This window comes from Colias philodice, chromosome 10 (assembly GCF_061535455.1).
Source record: "Colias philodice isolate Cphi_HAF_F1 chromosome 10, ilColPhil1 Martin Lab GWU primary, whole genome shotgun sequence".
Lineage (NCBI taxonomy): Eukaryota > Metazoa > Arthropoda > Insecta > Lepidoptera > Pieridae > Colias > Colias philodice.
In genome coordinates, this window is record NC_143095.1 from 4,395,812 (window position 1) to 4,414,935 (window position 19,124).

A 19,124-nucleotide genomic window follows, 5' to 3' on the forward strand; every position below is an offset into this window, starting at 1 on the left:
TTCAAGCTTACTACGTACAAACGCATAATAAAGGCTAGTGATAACAGTTTTGTCATTAAAACGAGCAGTCTGCCTAAAAATAAATCCAAGGGCTTTATATGCATTATGGCATAAATCAATTATGTGGTCATTAAAACTTAAGGAACGATCGAATAATACGCCTAAATCACGAATCGAATTCTCTCTAGCTACAATCTTATCCAAAACTTTATAGTCATAGCGATGTGGAGATTTACTCCTAGTAAAAGTCATTACTTTACATTTTGCCTCATTAAGATCTAAACGGTTCATTTTACTCCATTCGCAGACGCTATTTATATCGTTTTGTAATGCCTGACAATCTTCAATACTTCCTACAGCCAAATATAATTTTAAATCGTCGGCAAACATAAGACACTGGGAAGAACTAATAACATCTGGAAGATCGTTAATCATTACCAGAAATTGAGTAGGTCCGAGGGTACTGCCTTGACTGATACCAGAATTGATGGCATATGGATCTGAGCGATAACTACCAAGTTGTACAAATTGAAAACGATCCCGGAGGTAGTCTGCAAAATATTTTACCAGCCTGGGAGTGAAACCAATCATAGAAAATTTGCGCAAAAGGACGTCATTATCTACGCGATCGAACGCTTTTTTAAAGTCGAAATAACTGACATCGATTTGTTTTCTCCGATCTAAGTTTTTAGAAGCGTAGTCGACGAAATTAATTAAATTTGTTGATGTTGATCTACGGGCACGAAAACCGTGCTGACAATCCGATAATCGAGAACTTATTTGTTGTGAGACGTGATTATTTAAAATAATTTCTAGTAGTTTAGCAAAGGTAGATAGCACCGCGATAGGTCTATAGTTCTCAATGCTCACTTTGGAGCCACTCTTTGGAACCGGTGTAACACGCGAAGTTTTCCATACGGTAGGATACGTATCTGTTTGGAGAGACAAATTAAATATGTAGTGAAGAGGTTCAATAAAAATTGATATACAGTCTTTAATAATGAACGGCGGTATATTATCCGGACCTGCTGCCGAATGCGGTTTAAGGCGCCGAATTGCAAGCTTTATATCAGATTTTGAAATGTAATCTATAGAAATACGTGATGAAGCGACGCCGGATACAAGCGAAGCCTCCTTATAATCAAGTTTTGGTTTTTCATTTAAAAATACTGATTGAAAATATTTAGCGAATGCATTTGCGGCGTCAATACCACTTACTTTAACACCATCATAGTCATATTCGATACGCAACTTACTAGATGACCGCTGCTCCTTTACAAATGCCCAGAATTTCTTGGGATCGTCTTTAATGTTGGTTTCAATTTTTTTTATATGGTTCTGATAAGCCTGATTGATAAGTATTTTTACTTTACTTCTATAGTATTTAAACATTTCAAGGTTATACTGTAGACCAAACTGCTTATATTTTTTTAAATTAAAATATTTAATTTTTATATTAGTAACAACTTCCGTAGTGAACCACGTCGGATAAGTATATCGTGAACTATTCATAGCATGTCTCTTTTTTGGGACGCATTTATTGAAACAATTAAATAATTGTGTGTACAATCTATCTACGGCACTATTTACACTAGTACAGGAATAAACGTCATCCCAACGCAATGATTGTATGCACGCATATAATTCATTATAATCTGCTTTACGGAAATTCCATTCATTTAATTTACTACCAGACGGTACACATGAATCGTTTATATTGTAAGTCCTTAAATATGCTAATTTCACCAACAAAGACGGATGATAACTGTCAATGGGGACAAGTGGTGGTGTGTCACTACTTACCTGTAATTCCCTGCTACTGGCATTACTTAATACAAGGTCAAGAATTCCACCCATCTTATTCTTAATAGTATTATACTGATGCAACTTACTGAAGGAAATCATATTATTATATTTATAAATAACATTTTTTGATGCTGAATTTAAGTTAAAATCGCCAAATATTACAATTTTATATGATGAGAAACGTGTACTTAATTCTTCTAATATTTTAAAAATATCATAATAAATGTCCTCATTAGAACCAGGTGGTATATACAACACACACAATAACATTTTAATGCCATTGCGTTTTACCGTGGCTACTGTAATTTCGAGACAATCAGTACAACTACTTATGTAATTTTTAACACAAATATTTTTTATATTATAACAATTTCGAATAGCTAACAATACACCACCCCAACCTGAATCATTACACCGATCTTTACGCAATACAACATAATCGTTTGGAAACAACTCTGAGTCACACACACTACTATTTAAAAAAGTTTCAGTTAAAGCATAAACATCGTATTGTTCACTTAATATAGAATTCTTACATACATCTAATTTTGTGCGCAAACCACGCACGTTTTGATAAAACATACAAATAGTTTTTAATTTAGGAGTTTTGTGTCGTTTTACGGTTGCGAAATCCACTACGCCATGGCTTTATGTGCACATCCTCCGCCCAATGAATAGGCGACATATAAGTGTCCAAATTTTTTGTGGGAACTGTCAACTTAAAGGATGCATAGTCACCACGCGAATTCAATTGTTCCACCAAACATTTATCATTTGGGCAAATACATAACAAATGTTTTATAATTTGTTCGACTGTAGTACCTTTTTTTAAATAATAGATATGCAAGTAACTTTTACGTTCGGACGCCTCCAATGACGTCGAACCGGGCGCGGCCGTACCACGAGCTACATTTCTCGCCTCACGTCGAACTCGACGAGGCCTCACGTCGACCCATTCCGTTGTAGCCCCGACTCCGTTACGGTCGTCCGAACCATTGGCATCTACGAACGCGTCTTGCGAGTTCTGCGTGACTTGCGTAGCACACGTAGTAGGGGTGATCTCGCCGTCAGTGCCGCTCGGTGGGGACGGAGATGCGAGCGGCAATGTCTTCTTCCCTGCTCGCACCTTGGGCTTCGCGACGTTGATAGTCGTAAGCGCACGAAGACGAGCATCGCGAAGTGGCCGCAGCTTAGAGTTACCCTCTTCATCATCACACTTTTTATTTGGTGAACTCAAATGTACCGTCGGTTCTCGCATTTGTTTACTTTCAACAAAATCTTTTATAATCAAATTCTGTTCTAGAATAAGCGTTTCTAGTGAAGTTACTTTATCTTGCAGATGTAACACAGTCTTATTCAACTCACGAATAACATTTTCCAAAGTTTTGTACGACATATTCACAGATTTTATTTTTTAAAGTAACAGCTGAGCGAATGCGTTAACCCTTGCAAGCGCGCGGGGGGAACTGTGATAAATTAATTTTATTTTACCTTTTGTTTATTTTTGGGCCCTAAATAATCTAAGTTGATTTTGTAATATGAAATACATATCTATACAATTTCAACAAATTAATTACTGATGGCGTTTACCCGGAAAAAACGCTGAAACTGAAAGCTCGATAAATCTTTCAGAAGAGCATATTACTCGCAAGTGTTTTACTGTTATGAGCCGTAAAATAAACGAGGTCAATATTATGACCTGACAAATATGACATTGTTTGTTATCACTTTATGAAATTCATATCTAATAATTACATTGACCACAAAGTTGACTTTTGTTTTATGAGATTATGTACTCTTTAAATATTTTTTCAAATGAAATATTTTTGCAAATGTGGTTTCGTAATCTTTAAATATTTTTACATAATTAATAAACTACAATTAGTAAGGTATGTTTATAAAATCGAACTTAAATATGCTCAAGGGCTCAATGTTTTAGATACTAAGTTTAGATATGGTAAATTTAACAAATAAATTGTTTTTATTTCTCCAGTTAATCAGATAATTCATCTGATTGAAGAAACAATGCACGAGTGCGTGAGTTTTCGATACATTTAAAATTACTGAGATATTGTTCATCTCCAATATTGTGGACGTTCTAGATAAGAAGGGTCTACTTATAACTTCAGCCAACAAAGACTATAAAGAAAAATTGAAGTTTTATTATTGCTGACGTTTATATCGTCTTAACTCCTATTTTATGACATCCCTCTTCCAGATATAAGTTAAATATAGGTTTCTTCATTGTTTGCTGACACAATATAACTGGTTTATTTCTATTTTCTTTTAAGATTATGAAGTAGGTAGGTACTATGTAGTATGGAGAAAGCTCCAAGAACTAAGAATTTAAGTTTAATTTCGGTAAATGCATTTTCTAAATCTGAAAAAAAAAGTAACTTCCTGCCTTTCAGACCCTTCCGTCGATCGACTGTGAATGAATTAAAGACGTTTTCATAAATTCAATCCGTGTTCTCTGTGTATCTTGTGACTTGCAATCACTGACAGGGACATGGTTTACGTGACAGTTACTCAGACTAAGTATCCATTACCTTGATCCCATGGGATGTTATATCTTTCAATATGTAACGATGTTGTCCTATCTATGGTTAGTTATACTTTTATAAGAGGTACGCTTTGTTCAGGAAATCTGATAGTAGGTTACAAGGCTTTATACGTTTCGGAACTATGACTTATAAAGGAAAGGATATTTTTGTAAAGGTCCTTTACAATTTCAGTTAAACGTGGCTTACTTTTAATTCAATGGAAGGAAATTATTTTCTTATCAAGTTTGCTCATGACACAATCATAATATAAATATGATATTAGGATTATTGGGAATGGGACCACTGTACTGTACCTATAATGGTTCGATCTGTGGGTTCGATACATTTAAATATTACCAAAAATTTACCATTATAATCATAATGGTAATGGTTATCATAAGGTAAATCGCAAGCTGATTTTATTTCTTTGACTCGTTATTAGATTGGCAGGAGGGTCGTTTCTCGCCTGATCAGATTCTGTTTTCTTGAAAATAATACCGCATTTTAATTGTATTTCAAATCAGTGTAACTTGATTAAGTTACACTGATTTGAAATACTTTTGAAATATTTTATGTCCCATTTGGTTCCCGATTTGTACATGGAACCTAACGTTAAATTGCAATCCATTTAGGTACGCTCCGGTTTCACTTCGCAATTTTGTTAGCACATAATTATGGTAAAAGCGTTCTTGGAAACAACTTCGTTTTCGTGCTTTCTCGATCGCTTTATGAAGTTTCGCAAAACATTGTTATAAGTTAAATTATTTTAATTCAATAGTCCTTTAATTTTTGTTATTTAAAACTAAAAAAATATCAAGTATATAATAATTATCAAGTATAAATAAATTAGTTAAGAAAAAATTATTGACCTAAACTTCCTGAAAAGTTGTGTTAAGTCGCCCAGTTTTGTGCCTAATCAACTTCCACATAATACACCCTACTTTTTGGTCGTAAGCCTCTTGTTTCTATATATAATATCATTGGTCGTAAGCCGAAATGTTTGAAGCAATATTAATTTCTATACGACTAAACTAGGAATTCATTGTAGATAGGAATATCCGGTAGATAGGAATATGAAAAATAAACCACGGCTGCTACCCAGGAACCGTGGCTATATACGAGATATTTCCACTTAAAAAAAGGTTTAAATTATTGGCTACATTTCATTTAATGATTGAATGAAATAATTTTCATTTTAGGAATGGCTATCCAGTTAATTATCGAGACATACCTAACTATAAACCGCGGTTAAAAAAATAATTGCAAATATGTATCTAATGAAATTAATGTGTTATTGAATAGCTCTTTAAAAATTAAATAAGGTCTTCAAAAAATACTTGACGAGACATATACCCATCCAAATTTCGTAAAAAAATTAATACTGCGAAATTATTTTTAGAAAATAAAATACTTAATAACAAAATTTTGTAGTCCATGCGAGCAAAACCGCAGGCGGAAAGCTATTGTAAGCATAAAATTGAACGTAATATTATAAATCCTCAACAACCAACTGGCAACTACGGAATTGAATCTGCCCTTCCTATTCAGATGTAATTGAATTTCAACATAAAAATTTAATCTGAATATGAATTTTATATGAAAAATATGATATTAATAATTCAGCAAAGGAAAATTTTCCAAACCTGTGAGAAAAATTTCACTAGCTTTAATGTGTGTTTCATTTCTAAGAATTCCAATCCAAATGCAACCTATTATTTACCTGGTACCTACATTACTAAGAAATTTTTCATATTTTCCCGGCTTTTACTTATTATTTTTTTTGTTCCAAATAAAAAACGCCACATAGTAATTTTCTTCGGAATTTAAAATAGCAATTGTGATGAACACATTAAAAAAATGACCCCCCCACGAAATATAAAAAAAAAGAAAAAAGTAACTGTGTGAAACCACCCCAGTGCCTACCTACCAATAGTAAATTCACAAAGGAAAAGGAAGAAATTTCTATCCGTTAAAAGAATTTTCTTTGTTTCCTAATACAATTACAACACAATATAGAAACCCCGTCGACTGATTTTACTTAGTTATGTTTGCTAAAAGTAATTTTCTTGTAGGTACTCGAGCTATCCTATGATTGAATGTTGTTCAAATAAATTGTATTTTAGGTGTTTATGGATATCTAATTGATTTCATACAAAACGACTAAGGATTCTGCCAAAATTTAATAGGTAACTAAAGTTAGGTACGGCCTACTCGTAATTATGTAAATTTTGTGGCTTTATTTTGTTGTTTGTTTGATATTTAATAACTTTGGCGAGGAAAAATTGAACATAAACGAACATCATGATTCGTATAAAGTCCTATTGATACAACAAATAATAATTGTATTTATTAATCATATTTCTTGTGTTATTCCAAGATAGTTTAAAAAGATAATAAGAATAATAGATATAATGTAGGTACATATTAATTATTTTTGTGGTACGTACTGATGATTGAATATAAAAAATAAGCTTTGCTACTTCCTTGGAAATTTCTAAGTTTTCTATCTAGTTTATAGTCTATTACTAAAAATATAATAAGAAATGAGATTCGAATTAAGTTGAAGGTATAACCGGAAGAAAGTTAATAAAGATATCGGATCACTAGATCACATTTCATGATTATTTATTTTGAATCCAATCAAATAGAAAATTGGATTTTAAATAACTATGGAGGAAATATGAATTTTTCTGCATAAGTTCATCATACTATCTACCTACCTAACTACTTAAAAGTCGGAAATGTTTTACCTCCATGTAAGTATGAAAAATTAAAATTAAAAGTGTCTGGCCCAGATTCTAGAATAACATATTGAACCTACTTGCCACCTGTTGATGTAATATCTACAATTTACTACATTACAATTTACTTTTTATTTTCTATCTACAGCGAAACTACATAAGTAGGTACCAAATTAATTAATATCTAAATAGGGTATACGGTTATACCACACATAATCGCCCTAGAATCCATTTAACAAAAAATACTTCTTAACATCTATACCACGATCTATACATATCTGCAGTTATATAGAGCATCTCTACAATGTATAGAGATTTCTCTAACGTAAAAAAATGTTAATACACTCAACGTCATACCTACCTATCGATAGCTTCATACAAAAACATTTGCTCAGTCGTTTAACAGCTTCACCTGAACCATTGACTCTAATTTAAGACAATTGATTACAAACACACCCACATTTGTTGGCACATTCCTTCTGAAGATATTGTTTTTCTAATTGTACGGTTTGGAACCCGACGAATGATTGGCATTTCGCGTAAAATATTTTATTTTTAAGGTAGAGATTACAGAAAGCTTCGGTATAATTTCAGGAAGTTCTTAGCAATTTAAGCCAAAATAATTTATGTACCCACATTAAACGTACTGCAACAATACTTTCCTTTTATTCCTACTAGATATAAGACAACGATTTATTCAAACTTAATGTTACTAAAACGAAAAATTATTAACAGCATTTCATAGTTCCTTACACAATAAAAACACGAAAAAAGAATAATAATCGAATTAAATTATGAAATATAATAGGTATTATAAGGGTAGGTACTTCAATAATTTCATAACGAACAGGAAAATTGCTATTAATCTTTTGCAAATGGTTTGATAACGAATCAACGAAAACTTATTAAAGATAGGTACCTCATTATTTTTTGGTCCCAGTGTAAATGTAAACAATACTGTGCTTGTGGGGCGGAAAATAATAATTGTATTAAAAAGAGAATAAATATATCTCTGTCCAAAATCATTTAGATCAATGTTTATCTACTATTCAATAAGCTCCACCGCAAACCGAAGTGGAGTTCAAACGAATTTGCATGACCTAATTGACGTTGAAATTTACTTCAAGCCACATTAATTTGATACGAGCCATGTTTGTAACTATTTGGACGTATTATTTTTGTATTTCTAGATCCTCATCCATCCATAGTGTTTAAAAACATTGTTATTATTATGCAGCGAGCGACGATTTTCTTTAATTTATAACAGAATAATTTATCTGATAGAGCACCTACTGTGCAAAAAGAATTTCATGTCAAATCGTCACGAAAACTGTAGAAGAAAAATAAAATAATAGGTATAAATTTTCGTTTTATGTCAGGCAAATTGTATATTCCTTTATAACTCCCTGCATAATTTTGAAGTAATTTATGTCTCTGAGAGATAAATCTACAAATAAAAGTACGGTAATTTATGGGCCACAGTAAAGAAGATATTCCTATGCGGCAAGTAATAAAAAGCAAAAAATAGCAGATTCGTCAAATAAACAATTTATTGAACACAAGTTGAACATCAATAAGCAAAAAATAGATATATAGGTATCGAATATCTCGGGTGCCTTTTAACCAATAAATATGTATATTCGATTAAAACTGATTAGGTAACTAATATAAGTTATGTTTGTCAGTTTAAATCATATGAATAAACAAGTATCGTAAGAAAGTAGGTATTAGAGCAGGCTCCAAGGAGATGTTCGTTTGCAAAAATAGCGGACCTAAATCTGACTTCTGATATATATTGTATAGGTCCCAGACATCCTATAGACAGATGTTGCCAACCAGTTTTGTGGTCCCCCTGCCCGCACCCCGGTAATTAAATATGGCATACAAAGAAAAAAATAAAAATTTCCAAAACATGCCGTGTGGGGTATCAAATGAAAGAGCTTATTGAGTAGATCACGAATATATAGCCTAATACCTACATTAAAAGCTAGCATAGTAATTTTATCTTGCTAAAAAAATGTCTTCTAAATGCAAGCAGGTTACAAAAATATTTGAAAACCTTCAATCTTGTTGGAAGTTTTCAAATAAGAGCCCCATAGGCTGTGGCTTAGTACTGCACTCCGCCACATCATTTGCATACTACATTACTAGATTAATTCCGCGCCGTTGCGTTCGCAGAATTTTCATGGTGAATAATTTGCTAACGTTTTGTCTAAACCATATTCTTCAATTTAATGATCTCTGAAATAACATGACTTCGGGTGCTTCATTTATAAACACACTAGAGGTCCGCCCCGGCTTCGCCCGTGGTACATATTTCGCAATAAAAGGTAGCCTTTCTCGGGTATCCTTTCTCGGGTATCAAAATATTTCCATACCAAATTTCATGCAAATTGGTTCAGTAGTTTAGGCGTGATTGAGTTACAGACAGACAGACAGAGTTACTTTCGCATTTATAATATTAGTATGGATTCCTCGCTACACATCCTCGCGAATTATTGGTGGATAGGCTTATCCAGGGGGGGCTCCCCTATTGGGCATTAATTAAATTTTTGAACAAATTACGAAGACTGTTTTTTTTTTTAAATTTAAGCAGAATTAATTTGAATGAAATGAATGAATGAAATATGAATGGAGAAGACCTACTACTGGATTCATGTCAAGCTTAGACACATTTAGTGATGTATTCAATTTCAAAGACAGATCACAATTACATACTTTTTCCTTGATCATAAATTGAGAATGAATATCGATATCTATCATTCCAATTTTGCAAGACATATAAATTAGATTTTTATAATGAAAAATGAAGCAAATTTCACAGTAAATCGGAAAATTTAATAAGAGATAACGACCATTTAAATTTTTCGAATTAGATAAAAAGTTAGCGAAGGTAACTTAGGTACCTCTTTATTTATAACTAATACTGTCTCATCAATAAATTATTAATTTTAGATACATATTACATACACACGGAATTCATTTGCGTGTTATTTTGAAGACGATAACAGAATATTAAATTACAAATAAATCAAAAATACGTATAACCCTTGTATAACCTATTTGCTTGAGATTCAATACACATTGAAAAGTAAAGTAAGTAGGTAAGTAAGTTATTAAACATTATCTCTGAAAATTAAGTAACGTAGAGACTTGCGATCATCAAAGGGTTCGATTTCAAATGAAATTTAGATTACAGTTACATATAACATTGTTCTATAGAACGAAATAATAATTAGTTTCATTTATATACATACCTAAATCAAACGAAAATTATTGAAATATTCCAAAGCTCTTTTACATTCATGTTTTGATATAAATTGTATAAATTACATTCTCAGAATATGTATTAATATTGGTACCTACACTACGTTATGATTTTTTTTATATCTTCTATATTATATTTGATTTATTGAGCCTGTGCTATTTTAATACCTAGTAATATATTTTGATTGGATAGTTTAATTCAACTGAAATGAAATAATTATCATTTTGACCCTGCCTCAGGCAGAACTTCCGATGTTTGCCCAACCGTGATGATCTCCTAATTCAGATGATATTATTTGCAAATTTCAATGTTCGGTTTAGGTTAGATTAATAACCTCTTGATTTATCTACTAGTTAGGTAGATGAACTATAAAATGAGTGGATACACTTTCTATATGAATCCATAAACTTTGTTTAAATTTTTTTGTCAATGGATGATAAGAAGAGTAGCACGTCCATCACAGATTGTATTAAATACATAATACTTTAAGAATAGGTAATAATTTCCACCATTCAGAGTCATACAATTATTATAATTGGTACATACTATATGCGTTAATTAAGCTTTATGCTTCTATAAATAGTTAAAATTTTCCAACGAAATCAATAATCATCTGAAAACTGGCACAAAACCTCAATATTAATTATTGTACACAGAAATGAATTATTTAGTATGATGAGTTACATAAAGGTTACATAGTTCATTTATGAAACCGCATGACGTTTTTCGATTTTACAGATAGAACTACGTTAAATTATATCAACATACATAATATTCTAAAGCTGAAGAATTTGTTTGTTTGTTCGAACGTTAATCTCAGGAACGATGGGTCAGATTTGAAAAATTATTTATTTGTCGAGGAAGGCTTTTAGGCAAAGTCATATCATCACGCTACGATGCGCTACGACCAATAGAAGCGGAGCAGTGCGGCACATAAAACTTGTACATAGTACTTGTATATAAAAAATAATTAGAGTCATGTCTTTCTTTGTATCCTGAAACTAGCTTTTATTTTCTGCCTTTTTTCTGCATACTTGATTTTTACGCAGTTAACGAACTAACAAGGTAGGTACTAATTAATTTTAAAGAGAATTCTCTTTTATCCATGTTACAGTTAATGGCGCTTTATTAAAAACTAGTGGTCCGCCCCGGCTTCGCCCGTGGTACATATTTCGCTATAAAAGATGTCCTTTCTCGGGTATCAAAATATCTCCATACCAAATTTCATGCAAATTGGTTCAGTAGTTAAGGCGTGATTGACAGACAGACAGAGTTACTTTCGCATTCATAATATTAGTATGGATTGCAGTTGCTGTTCCATTGATTGATCTTTACACAACAAAGTACCTATTGTAAGCGGGAAAAAAAAATTATTAATAAAAAGACATCATACTAAGATTAAAGCTCTACAAGAGTACCTACTTGTAATAAATTCCTCATCTGAGCACTTTTATAGATATAAACATAAGCATATTATATCTTAATACTTAACAAGTTAAATAATGAGACGCTCTTTCTGAATACCGTCACTCACTGTCAAAGTGCTCTATTCTCATGCTACCACTACCTGTCGGATATTCAGAACCATGATCTATTTAAAGCAGATAGGAAAATGAAACAACATCTAATATCTTAGCATATTTCAAAGTTTATATTTATTTAAACGTGATAACAATTAGGAAACCTTATTACATACAAAAGTCAATAGGTACGTACTTGAGCGTTTATTATGATTTATAATTATTAATAATTGTTCTACAAATAAATTTTAACAAAGAATATAATCTGGCTCTCTATGAGAAGTTCCTTTTATCGCTAATGGGCTCTCTATTGTAAGGACGTTATTGAATAAACAGATTACACTATGAAAAGCTTATATATGAAATCGTTGAAAATACACGTGTAACGTGTCTACACGCCTCTACACGCTTCAAATTGTTACAGTTCGAAGATTGCAAATCGAAATCGAACTATACGTGGGCTACAAAATCCTATTAACTTCGAAATGTTGTACGAGGTCCATACTCTGTGCACTTTATCATCATATTGATGTAATATAACATAGGATTTCAAGCCGCTACACCGCAAGATGGAATGTGTTAATAACTCTGATAGAGCGAATTTCTTGAACCCCTTTCAACGGACTTTTTACAAATAATCTTAAACATTATATCCTTGTTTGTGAAGTATTTTTCCGCTTGGGTGTCGAAGCCAAGGTTTAGATGATACAATTTAAGGCTGAGTTGTTATTCTTTGTGCCTGATAATTGAATGCTATACGAAAATAGGTTCCGTCGCGTATCCCTTAAATAATAAATAGACGACATTCGTATGGATAAATGTGAAAAAATAAATACTTATGTAACCAAAACTTCTTGTGTAATTTAACTTCTATAGAGTATTATAAGAGTATTTTATTATTATCTGTGCTTCATACTAAAAAAATGTTCCGTATACTACCTATAACAAACATTGTAAAGCACAATAAATTAATTTATGCAAATATATATTAACGTAGTAACAATTCTGATAACCAATTAATTTTTAACAATTTGTAGATACCAAAAATCCGTAAAAGAAGGCAAAAACAAGTCGTAATCCGATTCTATTGACGTAGACATCGAATCCATAAATAAAGAAGAGGATAATGAGAAGCCTTTGCTGAAGTCTACACCATTAAATTAGCAATTATATAGTAAAGGCCATTGGCCATTTTTTTAACGAATTTACTGTAACCTGATTTCGGGGTTGAACCTATTAATAGAGACATCGTCGTAATAGAAAGTGTAAAAAGTGTCGTATAAAAAAGTGAAAAACTTTATATTATAACCAAAGTTATTTATTCATTACCCAATATTGACACTATGATAGAGGTTTTAACTATAGAACGGATTAAGCTTTCAATGAGCTTTCAATAAAGTTGCGAAGAAATGACGAGAAAAATTAATTTTTGCCTACATTTGTATAAATTGTAATTTTACGTGGAAACTTTTTTGGATTATTATCTGCAAACACCTAATAATATTTTTATTTAAGTAGGCATTACACTTTTTTTACAAACATATGCCCTTAATAATCATTGATGTGATTCTGCAGTAGGGTGCAGCTATATATAGCAAAATATGTAATAAACTGCTTATTTATTCACTATTATAAATTAGTATTCACAGATTTCCATTCGCAATCATTATTATTAGTTTTAAACATAAATCGCTTCCTGGTCTAGGTCTCTTCTCATATAAGTAGAAGTCTAGACCCTTTAGACTCTCAATAATATTTAATACTAGCGGTCCGCCCCGGCTTCGCCCGTGATACATATTTCGCAATAAAAGGTAGCCTATGTTCTTTCTTAGGATCTAAACATTTGGCACAGAAATTTCATCAAAATCGGTCCAGTAGTTTATGCGTGAAAACCATACATACATACATACATACAAACCTTTCCTCTTTATAATCTTATATATAAAATTCTCGTGTCACAATGCTAGTCTGCATACTCCTCCGAAACGGGTGGACCGATTCTCATGAAATTTTCTGTGCATATCGGGTAAGTCTGAGAATCGGTATTTTTCATATGTACCACGGGCGAAGCCGGGGCGGACCGCTAGTTTTATATAGTATAGATTACGTAATAAGTATAATTTTTTGCTTCTGTTATATTTATATAATTCATCTCAGTTCCTCTGGGAACTTCTTCCTCTTGAGCTTTTATATTAAATACCTATCTATGAAAACTTCGTCCTACAAATTTAAACAACTATTGCTCCTTGTAGATACAGTATTAATAGTTGAGTGTATATGTAAAGGTTTCTAATTAGTCGAAGCTTTTCCAAAAGAGCAATTAATATTTATTCAAATGTAGAGTCTAGAATTATAGATTATATATTAATAACAATACCTACTTATAATGCGCTAATAAGGTAATAATAATTAGTTACTATATCTAGTGGGAGAAAGGCAGTATTATATTGAATTGGCAAATTGATATGTTTTATCTTAAAGCCAAAAATTCTGATCACGAAATGGGTGAAGGAAAGCATATTGATGAAACAGGCCTGTCGTAAAACTTTTTTGTTATGTGACATCTATCAAACCGCACTTAGCCAGTGTAGTTGTCCATAAATAAATAAAACCCTATAAAAATTACACTACGTTGTTTCAGTGGTAATAGAATAGATTGATGACGAGTTTCTTGGAGTGTCCTAATCCGACGTCCTAACTATATGATTAGTAATGTTGGTAGAAATTCAACCAAAATGATTTGGACTTAGTGATATTAATTGCGATAAATTCGTTAAATGCACATAACATCGCCTAACGTACCTAATATATATTATATATCTAGGTAGGTACCTACTAAGAATTTCACTTCAAAATTCAAATATGAACCTTTATGAAATAAGATTATTTTTTAATATTATTTTCTAAGTCCTACTTAACGTCTTGTTATAGGTAAGTTTTCACAATGTTATTGAAGAAATAACAGAGTATTATACCGCGATGTTTCAAATTGTTTCGAACTTCTTTATACGCTGTTGAGAATGTATTCTACGGTATTACAATGTACATAATATAATATGTGGGCACATATTTTATTATAATATTGTAGAGCACCGCCTTTGTAGGTATTTGGTAGGTATTTAATATTTATCATAAAGTAAATATTGCCTGGAAGAAACAGATTTAAACCCAGTTCCTTACCTATATAAAATATGGCGTTGGTTAAATATAAAAACCAATCATGAATCAGGTTCGTAAAGAATATTAGTTTTCTGCCCGCGGCTTCGCCCACGTGGTCAAAGGAAATTCTACGGAGATGTTTGAATTTAAGTAAGTTAATTTAGAAGTAGCCAATATGATATATCATTTTCTAGTGTAACTATCTCCAGCTATATAAATCAGTCCGTTATATTGCTTAGTTGCGATGTGAAAAAATGAAAAACAAACAAACACGGTTTCGCATTTATAATGTTAATAAGGAAGATGTAGGTTATATATTTCCCTTCCGAGAAACTGAAGTAAAGCGAGGAAAGAGTTCTACTACGTATTTCTAGATAAGTACCGATTAAAAAAAATTAGAATCAACAATACGGCAAATAAGTCTAAAGTAGACACTTAGGTGGAAAATGGAAATTTTTTTATTTCAATATCGTATTGGAAATATCTTAACTAAATAGTTGCGCTATATTTTGACTATTCTTGTTTGCTTTCCATGTTACATCATTAATTCTAGCACCAATATAATATGCTTGATTTATATTCAGAATATTATTAGCGTTCTAACTGGCACGTTCAAAACTTTTCTAATAAATAAGTACCAAGTTGTTTGAATAGTTCCAAACTACCAATGTTTTTATTCGTTTGAATGACTTTATGAATTAAGTTAAGTGTTAACTTTGGTGAATATTTTATATGTGAAAGAGATAGTCGAATTGTAGAGTGATAAAAGGTCGTTTAGGACTTTTCATTTACTTTGAAAGTATCTAATAATGTCGAATTAAAATTAAAATGAGCCATATCTAAATAATATAAATTGTCAATCATCGAAAATATCTTGTATAAAACCGATAAAATCTCCGTCAAAGGCGATATAATATAATTTTTACAAGGTCGATGTTTAATATTTATGAAAAACATCTTGTAAGTAAACATGTAGGTACGCTACTCTACATCTAATAATTCTACGCTTCACATGCTACGCCGTAATAATCACTAGAGGAACTACCATTAAATTTACCTTTATATTTAATATTAAACACTTCATTCGAAAAAACAAGCCCTAAATCTATCGTCAAGGTATAAATCTTCTACTTCCGACTTGGCTCATAAATAAGCCAATTTCTAGATGGCAAGGACATTACAAAAACAAGTAATTCTGTGGTAAATAACGTGATTAGGACTGTTTTATTGAACATTTCTGACCTATGAAGATAATTCAGCCAAGAGCGGTTGTATTGAGTGGTTTGGGTCTAATCGGAATATGGGAAGTGACATGTTCTGTAAGTGTACTGGTTATGTAGTTCTATGTGTTAATCAAACTGGGTATATCTAGTAGGTAACTGGATTATTTGCGGTAATCGTAGCTTAGCAAGATCGATGTTAAAAATTGAGAAATGACAAAATCTCCAGAGATATGTTTTGCTTTATATACATAATTTAATGGAAAATATATGTAACTAGAAAGCTCGGAAACACTGAAAGAAAACATGATTTAAACAGAAAAATATGTGTTCATCGCAAATGCTCCGCGAATAATAAAAGAATAAAAGCAAAATAATTTCGCTTTTTCTGCAAATCTTATGAACATGATTGAAATTTAAACAAAGCATGCCTCGCGGATAGAGCCGGCCAAGAGTAATTTTGCTTACACCTACTCATATACCTACTAGGTAATATATAAATGCTAGTATTCCAAGCGCGGCTTCGCCCGCTCTGCAGGAAAGTTAGCAAAACCTTCCTCAAGAACCGCTCTATCGATTAAAAAAAATCATATCATCAATACATTGCTTGATTGTCACTGTAATGGCAGGTTAAAATTAAACTTATTTCATAAAAAAATTGTTGCAGCCATTTCCATTTAAAAATGTTAGCTACCTACAAATTTAAATTACTTTTTTCCACAGTAGCATAAATTTATAAAAACGCGTTTCTAATATCAAAAAGAATATTTTCTGTTCATAAAAGATTGCAAATAAAAATTTAATAGGTATAGATAAACATGTGCCAAGAATGAACTTGAAAAAAATATGTTTATAAAATTTGCACGTTATAACATTATCTGAAGGTGATAAATTTTCTAATACACAGATACGACTTTCAGCGTTAATTTATTTTTAAACTTAATTGTTTAAGATACAATCTATTACTATAGGTATAGACTCATAATAAATAAAAGATAAAATCTGAGCTATAAACAGGGAATGTTTAATTCAGGGTGGAAACTCTAACCAAGCTTAAATTTAAACATTTAATTATCCACCTTCATTTGTTTCAGGAGCATTTTCTAATCGACATTATATAAAGAAATAAGGAATTTGTTTACCATCTTTTTAAAAAGAATTCGCCAGCGTAGTGGATAAGTAAATTGAAGTAGCAGAAGGCTGAGCACGTAGTCCATATAACCGATAGCTATTGGGTACGAACTCATATAGTACAGGAGAACTTACAGAGGATCCTGATCTGCATCAGTTCTTAAATCTATGGGGCACGAGAAATATACGGGCCTGTGGGGGGACGAGAATTCCATAGAAATAAAAAAACACGGCTTTCGCCAAATTAAAGAAAACTACATAATGGGTAATGGCAAACTTTACTTCAGCGATGGTCAATTAGGAAACTTTTACATCGATAAAACTTATTTTTTTAGGCTTATTTACATAGACATTACAATACTCAGCTATTTGTTTAGGATCAATCAAAATTTGAAGGTATACAAATTGGGAACGTAAATCTAATGAAATAATAAAAAACTAATTTATCGTACCTTATTCCACGTGCCAGGGCCAATTGTTACAATATGCTTCACTGTGAAGGTAAATCTCCCTTAATCAATTTGATCACTGATAGAAACGTTGAACTTTCAATACGAAAACTTTGCGATAGTGTTCGCTAACTTTTATTGTACATAGATGAAATTATTCCGATAGCGTCGCTATAACAACTATACTAATTATAAGACTAGTTTGTATCGCGTGATTGATTTTGTATCAAATGTGATAATTCAAAAATATTATATCGTGCAAGAGAATCGTTTCAGAAGTAAGTACTACAACGTGCGTCCTCCTTCAATTCTGAAATATTACTGATTCAGCCAGCATGGATAGGAACTAGAGCTATCAACGATTACTCTTCGCAGTGTTTGTCGTCAAATCACTTTGCGATACTTCCATTGCCATTTCAGAGTAAAGTGTGATATAATGCTCGAAGAAATAGAGCAATCGATTGTAAACATAGTGATTTATTACAATATACAACAATTTATTGCAGGAACTGTAACTATAGGGACAAAGTCATTGTTAGGGCTGAAGTTACAGTTGAAATTAAGTTTTTGCGCGCTCTATTCAGAAAGCTCTTTTTGATAAGTTCAGTATGAAAGTTCCGTGTAATTAAGTTATTATTAATATTTTTGGAATATAATAAAAGGACATTATATTATATACATTGATATTACGATCGATACACGTTTCATGTTATATTACAAAGCTTAAATAAATACCTAGGTCTAGTATAGTATTATGTATAGGCACACAGCCAACAGGTATATATAGCAAAATTACTACATAATATTATTTGAATCAAATTAAATACAATAAATTATTCCGAGTAACACAGATATTATACATATTATATTTTGATTTAAAAAAGCTCTGAATTGAAAGCTTTCAATTTTTTTAATAGCGTCTATTTGTCAAAATGTTTATAAATTTTTCATTGTAGATTTGTATACTACAATAGTATGATGAAATAATAAGAAAAAAACAAAATGAAGCATCGTGTGATCTGGAATATCTTAACTTACAAAGTAGGTACTTTATCATAGATATAAAAGTAGGTACTATATTCAATACCTAGTCTATTTTTCCAGTTGTATTATAAATTATTGACAAAATAATTTAAAAAAATGATATATTAAATATATATTTAAATGAGTTTTTTACGGCTATTTGCTAAACAAAGAATAAATTACAAATGAATACTAACAATTTTTTCCAAATTAAAATCTATGGAGAAAGCTATATGAATAGGACTTAGCAAATAATAATATTCT

General features: G+C 31.5%; 1 protein-coding gene and 1 long non-coding RNA gene across 2 annotated transcripts in view; one reads left to right on the forward strand and one right to left on the reverse strand.

Annotated features, from left to right (window-relative positions):
* The window catches only part of LOC149485140 (uncharacterized), a 385,709-nt gene that overhangs the window by 94,225 nt on the left and 272,360 nt on the right, over nt 1–19,124 (reverse strand). The gene's annotated exons all lie outside the window — the stretch shown is intronic.
* Nucleotides 1–19,124, forward strand: part of LOC149485143 (coiled-coil domain-containing protein 12) — a 480,484-nt gene that overhangs the window by 51,578 nt on the left and 409,782 nt on the right. The gene's annotated exons all lie outside the window — the stretch shown is intronic.